Source organism: Cnephaeus nilssonii (genome assembly GCF_951640355.1).
Source record: "Cnephaeus nilssonii genome assembly, chromosome: 2".
NCBI classification, from domain to species: Eukaryota; Metazoa; Chordata; class Mammalia; order Chiroptera; family Vespertilionidae; genus Cnephaeus; species Cnephaeus nilssonii.
In genome coordinates this window covers 45,256,795-45,274,686 of record NC_137073.1, presented here as the reverse complement: position 1 = coordinate 45,274,686, position 17,892 = coordinate 45,256,795, and positions in this window count along the sequence as shown.

Below are 17,892 nucleotides of genomic sequence, written 5' to 3'. Positions count from 1 at the left end.
GAGTAAAATACAAGCAACAGGAGAATTTGGTTCCTATTTATCATCAACCTACATGACTCTTCCTGAATCACCTCCATCAAGCACACAGCGCTGCCAGGAAGGGAGCCGACATCTTTCCGAGTCCCTGCAATACACTGGGTATTGTGCTAGATGCCATCACATGCATTACCTCATTTTTATCCTCACAATAATCCAAGTGTTTTACTATCCCGATTTTCTAATGCAGAGCAATAAAAACCTGAAATTTGAGAAGCTATTGAAACTACTGAAGCTAGAAAATAGCATTTAGCTTCAGCTCTGTAAAAAAAGAACCAAGTCATGCCTCTCGTTTGTATAATAGCACTTTATAATTTCCAGAGTGTTTTCATGAGCATTCCTCTAATTTGACCTCCACACGCACCTTGACAGGCAAATAATGCAATACTATTATTCTTACTAAAGAATGGAAAAGGCTGAGGCTTAAAGTAATTGAGTGATTTGCCTAAAATTGCAGACCTGGGACTTGGACCCACTTTCTTAATTCTGAAACTAGTGCTCTTTACACTAAGAGATGACTCCCTGCTTTTCAGAAGAGGACTAGGATTGCTTGAGTAAACCATATGTATTTTAAATCTGAGTTGGGAAAGAACATAGTTCTCTCTGAGAACCTCCTAAGTAAAACCCACGCTCCATGAATTACCTGTGGTAACAAAAGTTGTTGATACTTCAAAATCTCTATGGCTCAACATTGTAAAAGCTTATTTCCCAGTCAAAGTCTAAAACAGATTCTCCTGGCACATGGTAATTCAGGGATATAGGCTCCATTCATCCCTTACTTGGGCCTCAGAATCTTTTGCACCCAGGCAGAAGGGGAAAGAGAAGGACACACATCACTTCAGCTCCATTCCAGTGGGGGACAGGCCAAGTGGATTTGAGTAGGCCACGTAGTCTATGGCTCAGCAACCACGTCCCAGGAACAACTCTGTGTTACATAGAAAGAAGAGCATAAATTGTCGGTGATGAGCCAATCATCTCTAGCATACCCTAACACAACCAATGGCGAAATGAAAAGTGGCTATGAGATAATGCCTTAAAGTCAGAAATCATCTTAGATAGTTTTACATAGTCACAAACAAGGATCATATTCTTCATTATTTGCTGCTGCTTTTACATGTTCCTTTGAAGCATACAAACAATAATAAATATGTGTGCCCTTGAACCCTAGGATAGTGGGTTCTTATCCATCAGGGAGTATGAAATTACCTGGATGCACACTAAAACAAAATAAAAGACTTGAGATTTTTTATATGAGTGATTCTGATGCCTCAGACCTACAGACCATCCTTTGAAAGATTGGTATAGGACCACAGTTATTTCATAATTGCTGATGACACAATGGCTGCTTAATGTTAGATTGGACAGAAGAGAAATGCATCCATCTTTTCTCACCCCTCACGAAACCCCAGCACAAGTCAGCTCTAGAAAGGAGCAGGAAACCTATGTAATTTCAAGATTTTCCACAGCAAGCAACACCCACTCCCACAAAGGGATTGTTTTATTCTCCAGGTTCTAGTTTCTGGTCTCCCTGACAATGTGGAAACAGCTTGGCCCTTCACAGAGACTCAGCTTACTTCAAATGGCAGGAGTCGCTTCACAAGGACAAAGGAGACAAAGATGGATTGGGCGGATCTAAGACCTGAAAAATATAATGTCTGTATTTAATAACTTCTATTTTACCTACAACACTGCGGCTCTCTGGAGCAGGGAGAAACTAGGGTATGTGGTATGGGCCATTCACAAGCTATGAAAGAGTTGTTGCTCATTAACCTTCAACAACATGACACCTGATTCTTTCTTAACACGGGTAACAAATCACTTCTCATATCAGGTGGCTGCCCCTGAAGCCTTCCAACTATTTTAAGCCTCGTGCTGTGTCCCAGAAACCATTCTGAATGTGATCAACGGTGATCCTCAGGAATTCAAGAACAGTCAGTCAAAGAAAATAATTCAAAACACTTTCCACTTTGGGTGTTTTGAAAAGACCTTTTTTATTGGAAAAACAGAAAAATACATTAAGATTTAGAATGCTTGGCTTCATCCTGATTGCCAAGTTTTACAATTGTTTATTGAACTAGATAGGATAAAAGAAAGGGAGACATTCTGGGAGCGTCTGAATGTGAGCTGGGACAGGTGACTGGGGACAAAAGTAAAACAAACATAAATGACTAGACCTGTAGCAAGGCCAAGTTACTATAAGGAAGTAGGAACTCATGGTCTGGACCCACCAAAATGCCCCCACCTGTGCGAGTGAGCTTCTGAAACATGATGTTTAGATAAGGCTCCAATCACGACAGTACTGGAGGGTAACTCAGTAAAACATATGCACCCTCCCCAGGCCCCTGGGAAACTCCAAATTCTGCAACATGGTGAATCAAAATTATAGTCCATGAGCTTTGAGCTCCTCAAGCTCCAGACACTCCTGAGGCACTGAGAGTCATTATCCTTCCATCAGTCTTGTAGCTCTAATCTGACAACCTTCTTCTACCATGTTGCTTTCCTAATACTCATGTCACCAAGCTTCTCTCTTATTTCACAGGTTATCTCCAGGCCTTCACCTAGTAGGCCTGAGTAGGTTACCAGCCTGGTATGGTCACTGACTCCACAGTCAACCCTGCCTCCTCCATCCCCTCAGCCATACCATAGCCAAACTAAGCAATATCTCCGACCACTTCACTCCCATTTTCCCAATCACCCCAGATTCTGGCATGCTATTGTGCTCCTGGACAGTTTCTCATATGTGCTTCCTTCCTCTAATTCCTCCCTACTCCAATCTCCCTACTTCAAACTCTGTCCAGACAATCCTATATAATAAAAACCTAATATGCAAATCGATGGAATGGCGGAACAACCGGTGGAACGACTGGTCGCTATGATGTGCACTGATCACGAGGGAGCAGACGATCAACGCAGGAGCTGCCCCCAGCCTGCAGGCCCCAGGCTAGCCAAAGCAGGTGCCAGCGGGGGCCTCCCTGATTGCCCCACTGGTCTCCCCTCAGCAGGAGGCAACTGGTGGTGGCAGCGGGGTGCAGGGCCGGTGCCGCCTCCCCCCCTCCCCACCCCGCATCACCCTGCCAGTCACCTTTAAGGTGCTGGTCGCCCCACAGATTGGCCCTGATTACTGGCCAGGCCTAGGGACCCTACCCCTGCACAAATTTCGTGCACCAGGTCTCTAGTTTAGTATATAAGTAATCATTAACATTCCAACCCTGTATAACCTGTGATGTTACAGGTCACATTAATGGTTTCAATTCTTCACCCATCTGATTCCATACTCTTTTCCACATAAATCTGCAGTTGCCTTCCACACTGACTCTGGGCTTAATCATGAGACTTGTTTGGCCAATAAGATGCTTGTTGCCCTAGCCCCGTGGTCAGCAAACTGTGGCTCATGAGCCACAAACAGCTCTTTGGCCCCTTGAGTGTGGCTCTTCCACAAAATACCATGGCCTGGGCGAGTCTATTTTTAAGAAGTGGCATTAGAAGAAGTTTAAGTTTAAAAAATTTGGCTCTCAAAAGAAATTTCCATCGTTGTACTCTTGATATTTGGCTCTGTTGACTAATGAGTTTGCCGACCACTGCCCTAGCCTATTTGGCTTAATGGATAGAGTGCAGCCTGCGGACCAAAGGGTTCTATTCTGGTCAAGGGCACGTACCTTGGTTGCAGGCTCCTCCCTGGCCCAGACCCTGGTCAGGGTCCATGCAGGAGGCAACCAATCGATGTGTTCCTCTCACATTGATGTTTCTTTCTGTCTTTCCCTCTCTCTTCCACTCTCCCTAAAAATCAATGGAAAAATATTATCTGGTGAGAATTAACCCCCTCCTCCCCCAAAAAAAGATGCTTGCTGAGAAAGCACTTGCACCATTGGCCTTGATTGCTCTCACTCCTCTACAATTACTGTGAGAACTGCATGGGCTGGCCTACTGGATGAAAGACATGTGAAGAGCTTAGTGGACCCAGTCACCACAGGAGAAGCAATGTGGACCAGCCAAAAGCCCAACACCAGACATAGCAATGAGCCTAGCTATGATAACTCAGAACAACTTAGCCAAGGCCAGCCTGTGTCACCAATCCACAGACTACATAAATGCTTATTGCTTTTAAGCCACTGGGGTATGAGGTGGTTTGTTATAAGGCATTATTGTGGCAATAGATAACCAATGCAATAATACATGCTACAGTTAATTATTTCAGAGGAGAACATCTAGCTCAATCTTGGTCAGAATTAAAACTTCCCCATCATGTCACTATTATCTCTCGAAGTCCTGAGTTTTTCACCCTCCTGTCTATGGAGTTTGCATGCTTCTGGGCTAGTGGGCAGAATACGTAAGAGGTGGACAAACCTTCTCATGGAAACAAGCATAACTCCCCACTGGATGAAAGGAGAAGACAGGTGATTAGTGATATTCAAAAGGAAAGAAGTAATTTAGCAGTGCCTTGGTTTCCTCACAGCTGGCTGGAACTGGTGAGAGACGGTATTAGCTTTAGTAACAGTTGAGGTCTTATGGTACAGACTCTCAGATTAGGGAAAATGAACATGAAAAGTGTGTATCTAAATCTTTCCCTTACACTGACCAGCAGCTTCCCAACAGAACGGTCGAGTTTTTACAGGATTTGTTTTTTATTTGCTTTATGTGTATGTTTGAGGGCTTCTTGGGACAGAGTAGGGGCCATAGGAGAAGTCCTAGGGATACAAGTGAAGGGACTTTGTGAGGTTTGTGAAGAAGGGGGGAAAATCAAATAGTACTTGGAAATGTTATCCCATAAAATATTTGTGCTTTCTCTCTCCAACTTGAATATTCTTTAAGAATAGTTTCTCAAGCCAACCCCCTTTTGAGGTGGCAGTGAAGCAATGGAGTGGGGGGGGGGGGCGGAATTGGGTTTAAAGTCATGAACTCTGTTATAAAGGAAAGTGACTTATCTCTGCTCTCTGAGAATAAACAGGAGTCATTATATTGTCTTATGTCTTATGTAAGCAAAGAAGGTAGGATAGATAGAGACATGATAGATGGATAGAATACATAGATCAGCCAAATGTTATCTCCCCACTACTCTTTTTTTCTTCATAGTACATTATCATAATTAAAAACTATCATATGTATGTGCATGTGTGTGTGTGTGTGTGTGTGTGTGTGTGTGTGTGTGTGTATATCTTATACTAGAAGCCCGGTGCACGAAATTCGTGCACGGCGGGGAGTTGTCCCTCAGCCCAGCCTGTACCCTCTCCAATCTGGGACTCCTGGAGGGATGTCCGACTGCCCGTTTAGGCCCGATCCTGGTGGGATCGGGCCTAAACGGGCAGTCGGACATCCCTCTCACAATCCAGGACTGCTGCCTCCCAACTGCTTGCCTGCCTGCCTTCCTGATTGCCCTTAACTGCTTCTGCCTACCAGCCTGATCACCCCCTAACCACTCCGCTGCCAGCCTGGTTGATGCTTAACTGCTCCCTTGCCAGCCTGTTTGCCCCCAACTTCCCTCCTCTGCCAGCCTGGTCACTCCTAACTGCCCTCTCCCTCAGGGTTGATCACCTCCAACTGCCCTCCCTTGCAAGCCTGGTCCCTCTCAACTGCCCTCCCTTGCAGGCCTGGTCCCTCACCAACTGCCCTCCCTTGCAGGCCGGGTGCTTCCCAACTGCCCTCCCCTGCTGGCCATCTTGTAGTGGCCATCTTGTGTCCACATGGGGGTAGGATCTTTGACCACATGGGGGCAGCTATATTGTGTGTTGCAGTGATGATCAATCTGCATATTACTCTTTTATTAGATAGGATAGAGGTCTGGTACAGGGGTGGGGGCCAGCTGGTTTGCCCTGAAGGGTGTCCTGGATCAGGGTGGGGTTCCCTTGGGGCGTGGGGTGGCCTGAGCGAGGGGCCTGTGGTGGTTTGCAGGCCGGCCACACCCCCTGGCAACGCAAGCAGAGGCCCTGGTATCTGGAATTTATTTTCCTTCTACAATTGAAACTTTGTAGCCTGGAGCAGAGCCAAGCCTCCTGCATGCTCCACTGGCAGCCATTTCTGTGGCAGTTAATTCACCTTCTACAATTGAAACTTTGTAGCCTTAAGCGGGTGGGCCCGGCCAGGGTGTGCGGAAAGCTTTGCTTCCCTTGTTGCCGCCGGCAACCCTGGCCTGCTCTCTCAAGCTCCATTCTGCCGCCCTTTGTTTGAATTCATTTACCTTCTATAATTGAAACTTTGTAGCTTGAGTGGAGGCTTAGGCCTGCAACGGCTATGGGAAAGCTTGGCTTCCTCTGTTACCTGGGAAACCTTGCTCTCTGTGGTTGTAGCCATCTTGGATTGGGGTTAATTTGCATACTCGCCCTGATTGGCTGGTGGGCGTGGCTTGGCTGGTGGGCGTGGTTTATGTAGTGGAGTGGTGGTTAATTTGCATATTACCATTTTATTAGAGAGGATACTTATTTACATGTTTATTTTCTGTTCTCTCCAAATCAAATGTAAGCACCATGAGGAAGTGTCTCTATGAGGGAAGGAACATACTATTTAACTACTGTGTCTCCAAATTTTAGAAATTGTGAGGTATATGGTGGGTATTCAATAAATAATAATTGGAAACAAGGAAGGAAGAAAGGTAGGGAGGGAAGGAGGAAGGAGAAGATAAATGCACACATGATCTTCAGGGTTATCTGACTTCTTGTTAATAAGGTCAAGTCCATCAAAGAAATTGTATTTTGGGAGGCACACTTGGGTTTATAGAAATAATTTCAATTCACAAAAAGAAAGATAATATTTTCTATGCATTATAAACTTTCATTTGGTGTTCATAGAAATATTTCAGCCAAACATTTCAGTGTTATTTGATAATTCATTTTCTAAATAATCATGAGTTTGGTAATTCTGTATATAGTAAACATGCAGACCCAATCAAGACTATTTAACTCTTCTGAGCATATTTCTTTGTTTGCATAATTAAAGGCTTGGATACATGACTTTTATGGTTGCTTTTTAAATTCTATGAGTTAACAATAATGAGGAACACTACCACTTTTGGATGCAAGTTCTCCCCAAGAAACCATAATCTCTACCAGACATATTCTCAAAAGTAAATAACTACAGAAAATCACTAAGCTTGGGTCTTTAAGGTACTATGCTAGCATGTTTAAGCTTGCTACAGAAAGGTCAACTGGAATTGCAAAATCCTGATTTAAAAACACCCCCTGCCAACATTAATTTTGTATGTGAGAATCAGATGCCTTTAGCCAGAGCCTAAAGAAGCATTCTATAGTCAGGGACCTAACTCCCATAAGGCATAGCCTTTTATGAGCTCCAACTATGGTTGCAGAAGTACAAAATTCTCCCTGGGTGACAGAATAACCATATTACTCTGAATCTTTCTACAAGCTTCTTTGAAATTAAGAATGAATGAGAAAACAAGATGACATTAATACACTCTCCTTCCCATCCTCTTCATTTATCTCCATCACAGTAGGTGCTTTAGTCAAGGTTCTTTTGTTTGCATGTAACAGAAAAACTCTCAGCAAGATTAAGGGAGGTGGGGAGGACATTTTTAAAAATAATGGTACAATGTTATATTGTAGAATCTGGGGCAAGAATATGCCTAGGCCCCAGTAGGGATAATGCTGACTGAGAGCCAGAAGAAACAGGCCACCACCTTCTTGGTCTTCCTCCAAGACCCTCATCTCTGCTTTGCTCTCTCCATCAGCCTCAGGTTCCCCTCCTTATAGGCCTGATTTTTTACATTTTCTGTGTCCATGGCTACTACCCAGTCCATAAGTGTATTCTATCTCAGTTCAAGCCGCATGCGGACGCTAAAACTAATCCCTCCCTCAACCCAATTCAAACTCCTGGGGAAGAGATTCTGATGGCCCTGATTTGGCCAAGTTACCTTTTCTGTTCAAAATCAACTGTGACCGACATCTCTCATAGCAATATGCTTACGATACATCTCCTAGGGCAAAGGAAACTAAGGAGAAATAAACAAATGGGACTACATCAGAATAAAAAGCTTCTGAACAGCAAAAGAAACCATCAATAAAACGAAAAAGGAGCCCACTGTGTGGGAGAACATATTTGGCAATGATACATCTGATAAAGGGTTAATATACAAAATATATAAGAAACTCATACAGCTTAACTGAAGGAAGACAAACAATCCAATTTAAAAATGGGCAAAGGCCATAAATAAGACACTCCTCCAAAGTGGACATACAGATGGCCAAGAGACATATGAAAAAATGCTCAAAGTCACTGATCATAATTAAAAACTATCATATGTATGTGTGTGTGTGTGTGTGTGTGTGTGTGTGTGTGTGTGTGTATAATACATGCTACAGTTAATTATTTCAGAGGAAAACATCTAGCTCAATCTTGGTCAGAATTAAAACTTCCCCATCATGTCACTATTATCTCTCGAAATCCTGAGTTTGAGAGATGCAAATTAAAATGACAATGAGGTATCACCTCACATCTGTCAGAATGACTACCATTACCAAGTCAACAAATGACAAGTGCTGGTGAGGATATAGAGAAAAGGGAACCCTGCTGGTGGGAATAAAGATTGGTGCAGTCATTATTGAAAACAGTATGGAGTTTCTTCAGAAAATTAAATATGGAACTGCCATTTGACCCAGTGATACCACTTTTAGGAATATATCCTAAGAAACCCGAAACACCAATCAGAAAGAATGTATGCACCCCTATGTTCATAGCAGCACAATTTATAATAGCTAAGATCTGAAAACAGCCCAAGTGCCCATCAGTAGATAAGTGGATAAAATGAGTGGATAAGATGACTGTGAGGTACATTTATACCATGGAATACTATGCAGCAGTAAAAAAGAAGAATCTCTTACCCTTTGAGACAGCATGGAGGGACCTGGAGAGTATCATGCTAAGTGAAATAAGTCAGTCAGAGAAAGACAAGTATCACAGGATCTCACTCATATGTGGAATCAAAGTAACAAAATAAACTGATGAATGGAGTGGATCCAGAGACATGGAAGCATAGAACAGAGTGCAGAATCTCAGAGAGAAGGCGGAGGAGGGTGGGTGGGTGGGAGGTAATCAACTAAGGACCTTGTATGCATATATGCATGGACACATACAATGGGGCAGAGAGGGTCTGGGATGGAGGGCGGGAGCAGACTGGAAGGGGTTGGGGGAGGGAAGGGGGACATATGTAATACTTTCAACAATCAAGATTTTTTTTTAAGTGGGAAGAAAAATCAATCAAGTGAGCAACCCTATAGTGCAAACATGACTGTGAGGAGATCATCTCTGAGTCAAAAAGGGGCAGGCCACAGAAAAGTATGGTCACTGTTAAGTCATTCCCAAAGGGGCCTGCCATAGCATAACTTCAAAGGGACTCCATTAGGAGCAAGGGCTACGAAACTGCCAGAGTTAAGACTAGTCTCAAAAGGCATCTGGAGAACAAAGGCAGCTATATCACTAATATCTACACCAATTTATAACCTACAGTTCTGCAGAACAGAAGTCCACGTGGATCTCACTAGGCTAAAATCAAGGTGTGGTGACAAGGTTATGCTTCTTTCTGTGGACCTTTCTCTGCCTTTTCCAGCTTCCAGAGGCTACACATTCCTGGGCTCATAGTGCTCTCCTCCATCTTCAAAGCCAGTAATGTTGCATCTCCTCGGCCATTTTTCCATGATCACATTTCTTTCTCTGACCACAATCTAAAAGGTCTCCCAATTTTAAAGACCCATGTGATTAGATTTAAGTCACTTAGCTAATCCAGAATAATCTCCTACCTCAAGAACCTAACGTAATCCCATCTGCAAAATTCCTTTCACCACGTAAGGTAACATATTCACAGATGCCAGGGATTGTGACATGGAAACCTTTGGTGAGTCATTCTGTCTGCCACAGAAGGGTCTTGAAATTAAAAGGCTTTTACAGTTTTTTCTTTCAGCTGTTTTTTTATTTTCTCATTTGCCAAATATCATAATTATTTTCATTTAGTGATCATTTGATAGTAGAGATATAAATCCATGTGCATATGAAAATATGAAGTTTTCAGCCTCACCAACAAAAGCCTGATCAACTTTGGATTTGTTTGATATCATATATGAATAATCACCAGTTACCAATTCTATTGAAAAAAAAAAAAAAGCAGAAGTAACACACGGTGAACCTCTACCAATTCTCAAGCACTTTCCTAAGCACTTTATAGCTCCCATTTCACTTAATCATCATAATGACCTTGTGAAGTGAATGGTATTATCTCCATTTTCCAAGGGAATAAAACAATGATAAAAAAAATTGTCCGAAGTCAAACAGATAGTAAGCAAAGGTGTCAAGATTCAAATTCAAAGGCTGTCCAACTCTAGAGTTCCTATTTTTTGCTTTATATCCAACAGCCACTAAAGAATAAAACCCTATCCTATGTGACCTTATAATGCTCTCCCACGGTCAAAAATAACAACTACTCCATTAACAATATCAATCAATCTATTAATTATCAAATACCTTAGCAGTGTGAGACATGGAGACACATAATTTGCTCTTGAGCAGAGCTTCAGCAGGTGGGGCTGACAAGGTTCTGAGGATGACCAGGATCTTGTGGACAGCTGCTTTTATTTATTTATTTATTTTTAATTTTTTTAAATTTATTTATTGATTACGGTGTCCTTATTCCCTCTTACCCCCTCTTATTCCCCCCTTACCACCCCTTTGCCCCTCCTTGGACAGCTGCTTTTTATTACTTACCATGATGTGCGTTTTCTTTCTGATCCTTCTCAGTTATTTAAATAGAAGTAGATGTGGATATGAAAAAGAGAAATAAAATTGTGCCTCAGTATCATCATCTATAAAACGGACATAACCAATGACCTTTAACTAACCCCAAATGATTGTTGCAGGATTAAATTAGTTAATATAGAGAGAGAGCACTTAGGACCTGGCATATAAAAAGCATTAGTATCCATACTACCACCACCACCACCTCTATCATCACCATCACCATCATCATTATCTTCATCTTCATCAAGATTCACAGACTTAAATATTAGGTCAAGCCCTGACTGGTTTGGCTCAGTGGATAGTGTTGACCTGTGGACTGAAAGTTTCCAGATTCGATTCTGGTCAAGGGCATGTACCTTGGTTGCGGGCACATCCCCAGTGGGAGGTGTGCAGGAGGCAGCTGATCGATGTTTCTCTCCCATCAGTGTTTCTGACTCTCTATCCCTCTCCCTTCCTCTCTGTAAAAAATCAATAAAATATATTTTTTAAAAAATATTAGGTCAAAATAAAAGGGCCAGACGTCTCTATATATGGGAAAGAACTCCAGAGTTCTACCTCTTTGTGTTTCTGGTGGGTATTTTTTTTAACCTCAAATGCAGGCATTGATTAAACAATGAACACTCCCCTATTGCATTTTTATTGTTTCATTACAATTACATGCCTTTAGTCTTTGAAGCTATTTATTTCCCTTAGTAATCCAAGAAAATACAATTCCCAACCCACCCACTTTTTAAATTTACATCTGTATAATTTCTCTTATAATAAAATGTCATCAGATTTCACTTTTAGGAACATCTTAGAAATATAATATAGCCTTTCTTGTAAGTAGGGAACTCAAAATAGGTGAGGCAATATACTCTCTCAACCAAACTATTTTATTTTGTCAAAAACTGAATCAACTCACTATTTTCATCCACAATATGTTTCAACCCCCATTTTTTACCATCTCTTCTAGACACTCTTTCATGCTTTATCGTCCATCCCTAATGTTCTCTTTGAACTTTCTGTTTGTGCTTTTATTTTATTCCCCCTCATCGTCTCCCACTGTCTCCAATCTTTCCTATTTATTTTTGGACACTTAAGGCCAACTGTTCCCCTGCTTCTTTGCTTGGGCTTCCCAGCTTTCTCCTCAGGGAAGCTCACCCCGCTGCTCCAAAGACTTCCCGAGTTTCTCCCGCAGCTTTCTCTCTCCTCTCATGCTGACTCCCTCTGTTCCTTCTTGCTCCATATGCCACCTCCCTCTTACTTCCACTTTAGCTATTGACAGTAAGAGTTTGGCTAAAGCTGCTCAACTGTCTTCTCATCAGCACACAGTTGTTTGCCTCAATAGAGTTGAAGCAATTTCAACCCTTCTTTTTTACCAGTGTCTCATGATTTTTATCCTGCTGTGCTCTCCCGCTTCCTCCTCAGCAAGGCTCAACCTCAGCAGACTGTTTCTCCTCCTTTCCACTTCCAGTTCTTCATCTTTGTTCCTACTCTGGAAGTTCCCAATCTCTCTCTCTCCCCTAAAGTCTGCAACAGAATCTCATCTGCAAGGCTTATAGTGTAATTCATTTCCTCATGGCTTACTACATGAGCAATGTGCTTCTTAGAAAGTGTACCACCTGAGTACAGAGGCCTGAAGTTGAGTTTTAACTACACAAACATGTAGGACTGACTGACATCAACACCTAGGAAGGTACATGATGTCAGAAATAGTGCATGGAGCTTCAAGCCAGAAACCCAGTTCTTAAGAATGATTCTACCATTCAGTCCTTTGAATAAAATGATTCTCTCTACTGCATGGCAAACTACCCTAATTTCAGTAGCATAAAACAACCATTTTACTAGGCTCATGATAATCGGGCTTCATGAAGAGACCCAAATGGCTGAGGCTAGAACAGCAGGGGATGGAAGATCCACTTTCAAGATAGCTTCTTTATTCACATATGACTTCCTCAGAGCATGGTGGCCTCGGGGCAGTTGAACTTCTTACAGGGGACTAGCAACATCCTGCTCAATAAGGAAGAACCTGCATGACATTTTATGACCTAATCTCAGAAGTCCTAGAGTGTCCCTTGCACTGTGTTTTACTGACTGAAGTTGTTACAAGCTTGCTCCAATTCAAGGGAGAAGAATGAGACTTTGCCTCTTGATGGGGGAATGGCAAGGTCACCTGGTAGAGGAGCATGAAGGATGAAAGTTATTGTGGTGACCATCCCGAAAAATAAAACATGATATATTCCTACATTCCTTTATAGCTCTAAAAATCTGATTCTATAGTTTACTTAGACTCTCAGTATATGCTCAATTAAAATTTAGCCTCTCCAGCAGGCAACCTGAAAAACATGGAGTTTTGGCTTTTTATACAGACAACATAGCAAGAGAAGAATTCAAAAGTATACTTCTTCAAGCACAAGGTGTGAGCCACAGATTAAAGTCTCAGAAATGTAATAGGAATTCAAATAAAAAGGGTGTCACTCAAGGGCAGAGTAGTCAAAAAGAGCATCATAAAGTGGAAACAAATTAACGACCACTAATTGATCACATTATCTCATCTAATGCTCATAATAATTATGAATGGTAAATACCACACTGTGTTTTACAGATCATGAAGCTAAAACCCAGAGATGTTAAGGATACTGAGCCAAGCTCCCATTGCCAGTCATACTTGTCTCAGTGACACATTAGAGGAAGTAGTACTATGCTCAATTGGGATTGAAGGTGGGTTCTCTGTGTAAGATGTGCCATGAATAAAAGCAACAACAACAACAAAAGAAAACAATTCTTAGCTTGGGGGTAATATAAATGAATTCAAGAAGTGAGAAGGAACAAAATGAATAAGAAGGGCAGTAGCATGAATTGGGGGCTGGGGGCATTGCCTGGGCTACTCAACGAGGAGAGTTACAGTTGGGTTGCAGCAAATTATAATTTCTGTCCAGTGCAGCAATGGCCACATGTAACAACATACAGACCCCAGTCACTTTACTTCATTAGAGAAAAAGGACATTTGCACACTTTGCCATTTACCAGTCTCTATGAAGCCTCCCAAATACACACTGGCCAGCCTAATCTATAATAATAAAAGCGTAATATGCTAATTTGACTGAACAGCCAAACGACCTACCAGATGTCATTCTGGACGTCCTTCCAAATGAAGCCACGGCAGAAGGGTCTGAGGCAGAGGTGGTTAGGGGTGATGAGGCCGGCAGGTGAGCAGTTAGGGGTGATCAGGCAGGCAGGCAGAGGTAGTTAGGGGTGATCAGAGAGGCAGGCGAGCTGTTAGGAGCCAGTGGTTCCAGATTGCAAGAGGGATGTCCAACTGCCAGATTGCAAGGGGGATGTCCGACTGCCGGTTTAGGCCCGATCCCAAGGGGTCCCAGATTGTGAGAGGGTGCAGTTCGGGCTGAGGGACCACCCCCCATGCACAAATTTCATGCACCAAGCCTCTAGTCTTGTTATAAAGACTGGTTCCTGGCCATTGCCATGCAAGTTACTATTATTATTTGGCATTTCATATTTCCAAAATATTTGACAATAATCCAGTGGCTACTACTTCCATCCACAAAGGGAAGTGGGTAACAACCAGTATGATCTTCATTTGCAAATCCATTAAAGTAAATATGGATATTAAAATTATCATTTCAAGTTTTTTATTAAATCCCTGGAGCCATACACACACCCCCATCACTTCATTTTTTTTAAATTGCTTTGAAATTTTGAGCACTCATGAGATTAGTTAAAATTATATAACCCCATGCACTTCTGCCTTCAGTTTTAATTCTCAGTCATATTTCCATAGTTACAGATGAAGAACCCAAAGGGTATGGGAGAGAAGACAGAAGAACTAAGACAAAGGCACAAGCTCAGTCTCCCTTCATGGGTTAGTTTCCTTCAGCACAAATTTTTTACTGTCCTCTGTGATGAGGGCCCACTAAGTCTCTAGAGGGCAAACAATCCAAGGAGGAGAAAGTGGGCCAGGGAAAGTACCAGAGCCAGGAGGATATTTAAATTGCTATCCAGGCTCTGCTTTTTAACCAAGAAAGGTTACCCTCCCAAACGTCTACCAATGGAAGATATATTGACTAGACTATGGTGCATCCAATCAGTGGGATACAATGACTTTTAAAAATAGAAAAGTTGACATATACTTCTATAAGACATCTCCAGGACATATTGTTAAGTGAATAAAGGCAAAGCAAAAAACTGCACAGTATACCACATTTATGTGATAAGAAGGGTTGGGGAACGAATCTATATACTCTTATTTCCTCATAGTTTAAATAATAAACAGTGGGGTGGGAAACAAAAATTAATCAAATTGGTTATAGGGCATAATGGAAAAGAAAAAAGAGTTTCCCTTCCCACAGACATGGGGACGGGAAGCTTGAGCTGTAAATAGGGAGGGCTCTTTAGGAGCACAGGTACCGTGCAGAAGTCAGCAGGCATCTCAGACCTCTCTGTTGCCATCCCGGGCTCCATCCCCAGGCCTAAAAGTGGCCCTGCAGCAGCTCTGGGTGCGATTTCAGATGCTGAGATTGTGGGACCTGCTGACAACGATGCTACCACGCCTTTGGGCTGACCTGTCTGGCTGAGCTGGTGTTCTTCTCTCCTCTTTCTACAATGTGCACGTACCTAACTAGGTATAGGAGGAACACATTTCAGCCCAAAATACAGGGCGCCCCCCAAAAATGTCTATACATTGTAACAGCTGATAGTTCAATTTTGAAAATGAAATGTATTTTAATAAACACTGCCTTTGTAATTATTCAGAGTGTGTTTATACATTTTGGGTCACCCTATATATAAGTAACTGCTCATCAGCTACAGCCACATGGATAAGGGCGGCACCTCCCTGCCTTTTAGATCTGCAAGGAGTTACCCCAGATAAAGAGATCCCAATCTCAGCTGTACTACTTACTTGCCAGGACCCTGACCTGTGGCCTCAACAATGCAAAGATAAGAACAATGAAGTTTTATCCAGCACATAGTAAGTCCTAGTAGTTACTGTAACAGTTTCCAATACTTGTCTCACTGAATCCTCACAATAACCCTCGCAAGTGCCTATATATTACTTCTATTTTACTGATGAGTAAAAGTGAGTCCCCAAGAGTCATAAAATATCACTGGTAGGTGACAGAGGAGCTTTGCAAACCCAGGCATCTTAAAGCCATGCTCTTAACCCCATGCCAGTCTGTATGGCAGACTGTGAAAGTCTGTAACCCTCTGCTCAGACAAGGGCTGGCTAATGCAGGAAAAACCAACACAGAGTGCAGTGCCATAACCAAGTCAACGGGATAATACACATGGCCCTGTCCTCTAGGCCAAAGTGTTGTCAATATCAGATATTCATACAAATTGGAATTAGTAAATAACAGCACAAGACATAATGCTACCAAACTGCTCATCAAACCCTCGATATCCCAGAGAGATATACGAGATATTCCAAGAATCCCCAAACTCATAAATTCCATTTTAGCATGCAATTTTTTTCATAAATTGTTACTACTCATGGCTTCATACATAGAATCACTTCATACATGATCAGAGTACAGAGAGACTGAGCAGCATGTGGGGCTTGCTCAATCACTGAGAGACTCACTCGGCCCACAGCTACAGAAAGTTTGAAATTCATCCCTCCGCACAGTTATCAACCAATCCCCAATGGACCATGGGACACACTCATATTTTAAATAGTTAAAACTGTGAATGATAATCCAGAAATTCCCAAAGTAAGGGTTAGTGACTATGCTTAAGGCCAAAATGAAAGAGACAAGTAATCAATGACAGGATTACCAGGTCCCCTTCTGATTGACTTGCCCATTCTCCCACTTGCTAGTGTTATGCCCAGAGTTCGGGGTCCCCAATAATCAACCACAAGGAGCCTTTTCTCCGATGCAAAAGCAAAGAGTCTTTTTTATTTATTTTTATTTTATTGATTTTTTTACAGAGAGGAAGAGAGAGGGATAGAGAGTCAGAAACATCTATGAGAGAAACATTGATCAGCTGCCTCCTGCACACCCCCCACTGGGGATGTGCCTGCAACCAAGGTACATGCCCTTGACCGGAATCAAACCTGGGACCCCTGAGTCCGCAGGCCGACGCTCTATCCACTGAGTCAAACCGGTTTGGCAAAAGCGAAGAGTCTTTATTCAAACCCGTTTTTGGCTCCCAGCCTCTTTCTGGCGCAGCAGCGAGACGAGAGAGCAAACCCCCGGGAGAGCGATGGGTTATAAAGGGTTGGTCATTTGGGTGGACTTAGGGAAGTGACGTGGGTTACAGAGATCACCTTATTAGGTCAGGGTTTTTCAGCAGGGTCTTACAGCGCAAAGGTCAGGAAGTGACCAGTACATTCTGAGGCTGGAGCCATCCCCCATTGTTTCCTGACTGGTCAACAGTGATGTCCTGTGGTTATGCCTTATTAGGACCTAAGCTGCATCTCTGGAGCTTCATTGGTCCACTCAGGCAGTGGTTGGGGAAGTTAGGACATACCTGATGCTCCTGTGGCCACTCCCAGCAGGGGAGGAGGGGGGATCAGACTGACTAGCTCCGCAAGATGGAGGATAGCCAGTTCTGCTTTGTCCTTTCACTAGCAAAACTCTGATATTTACACCTACCTCTAAGGCTAAATTACATCCCTAGAGATGCTTTTTGTCTTCCTTTTAGCTTTCAGGATGCTTCATCAACGGAGCTTTGGGTTCCATGAAACCATACACAGAGCGCTTTACACCTTCCACCAATGTTGGGCAGAGGGAGATCAGTTACTGTTAATTACAGATGCTTTCTGTCATAATGGGCCCGATTTTCAAAAGAGTCTCAATTGCATGGCTCCCAAATGCCATGCACAAACCTGGTAATGGTCCATGCAAATTGAATACTTAGTGGATCTGTGTGCCTTACGTTCCAAGGACTGCCTTTGAAAATTTAGCCTCATAACTCCAAAGCATTTGTAGCGTCATAATCTGTCATCATTAGCAACAATGCTTGACTTGGTGCTCAACATTCTTATTAACCATGCAATTATGAATGCAGACAATGTTTAATCACTTTTACAAAAATACAGCTGTGTTATTGGGGAGCTGTCATTTGCTGCTCATTAATGATTGATTTTTTTAACCATCTAGATTGTTTTCATGAGAACAGCAG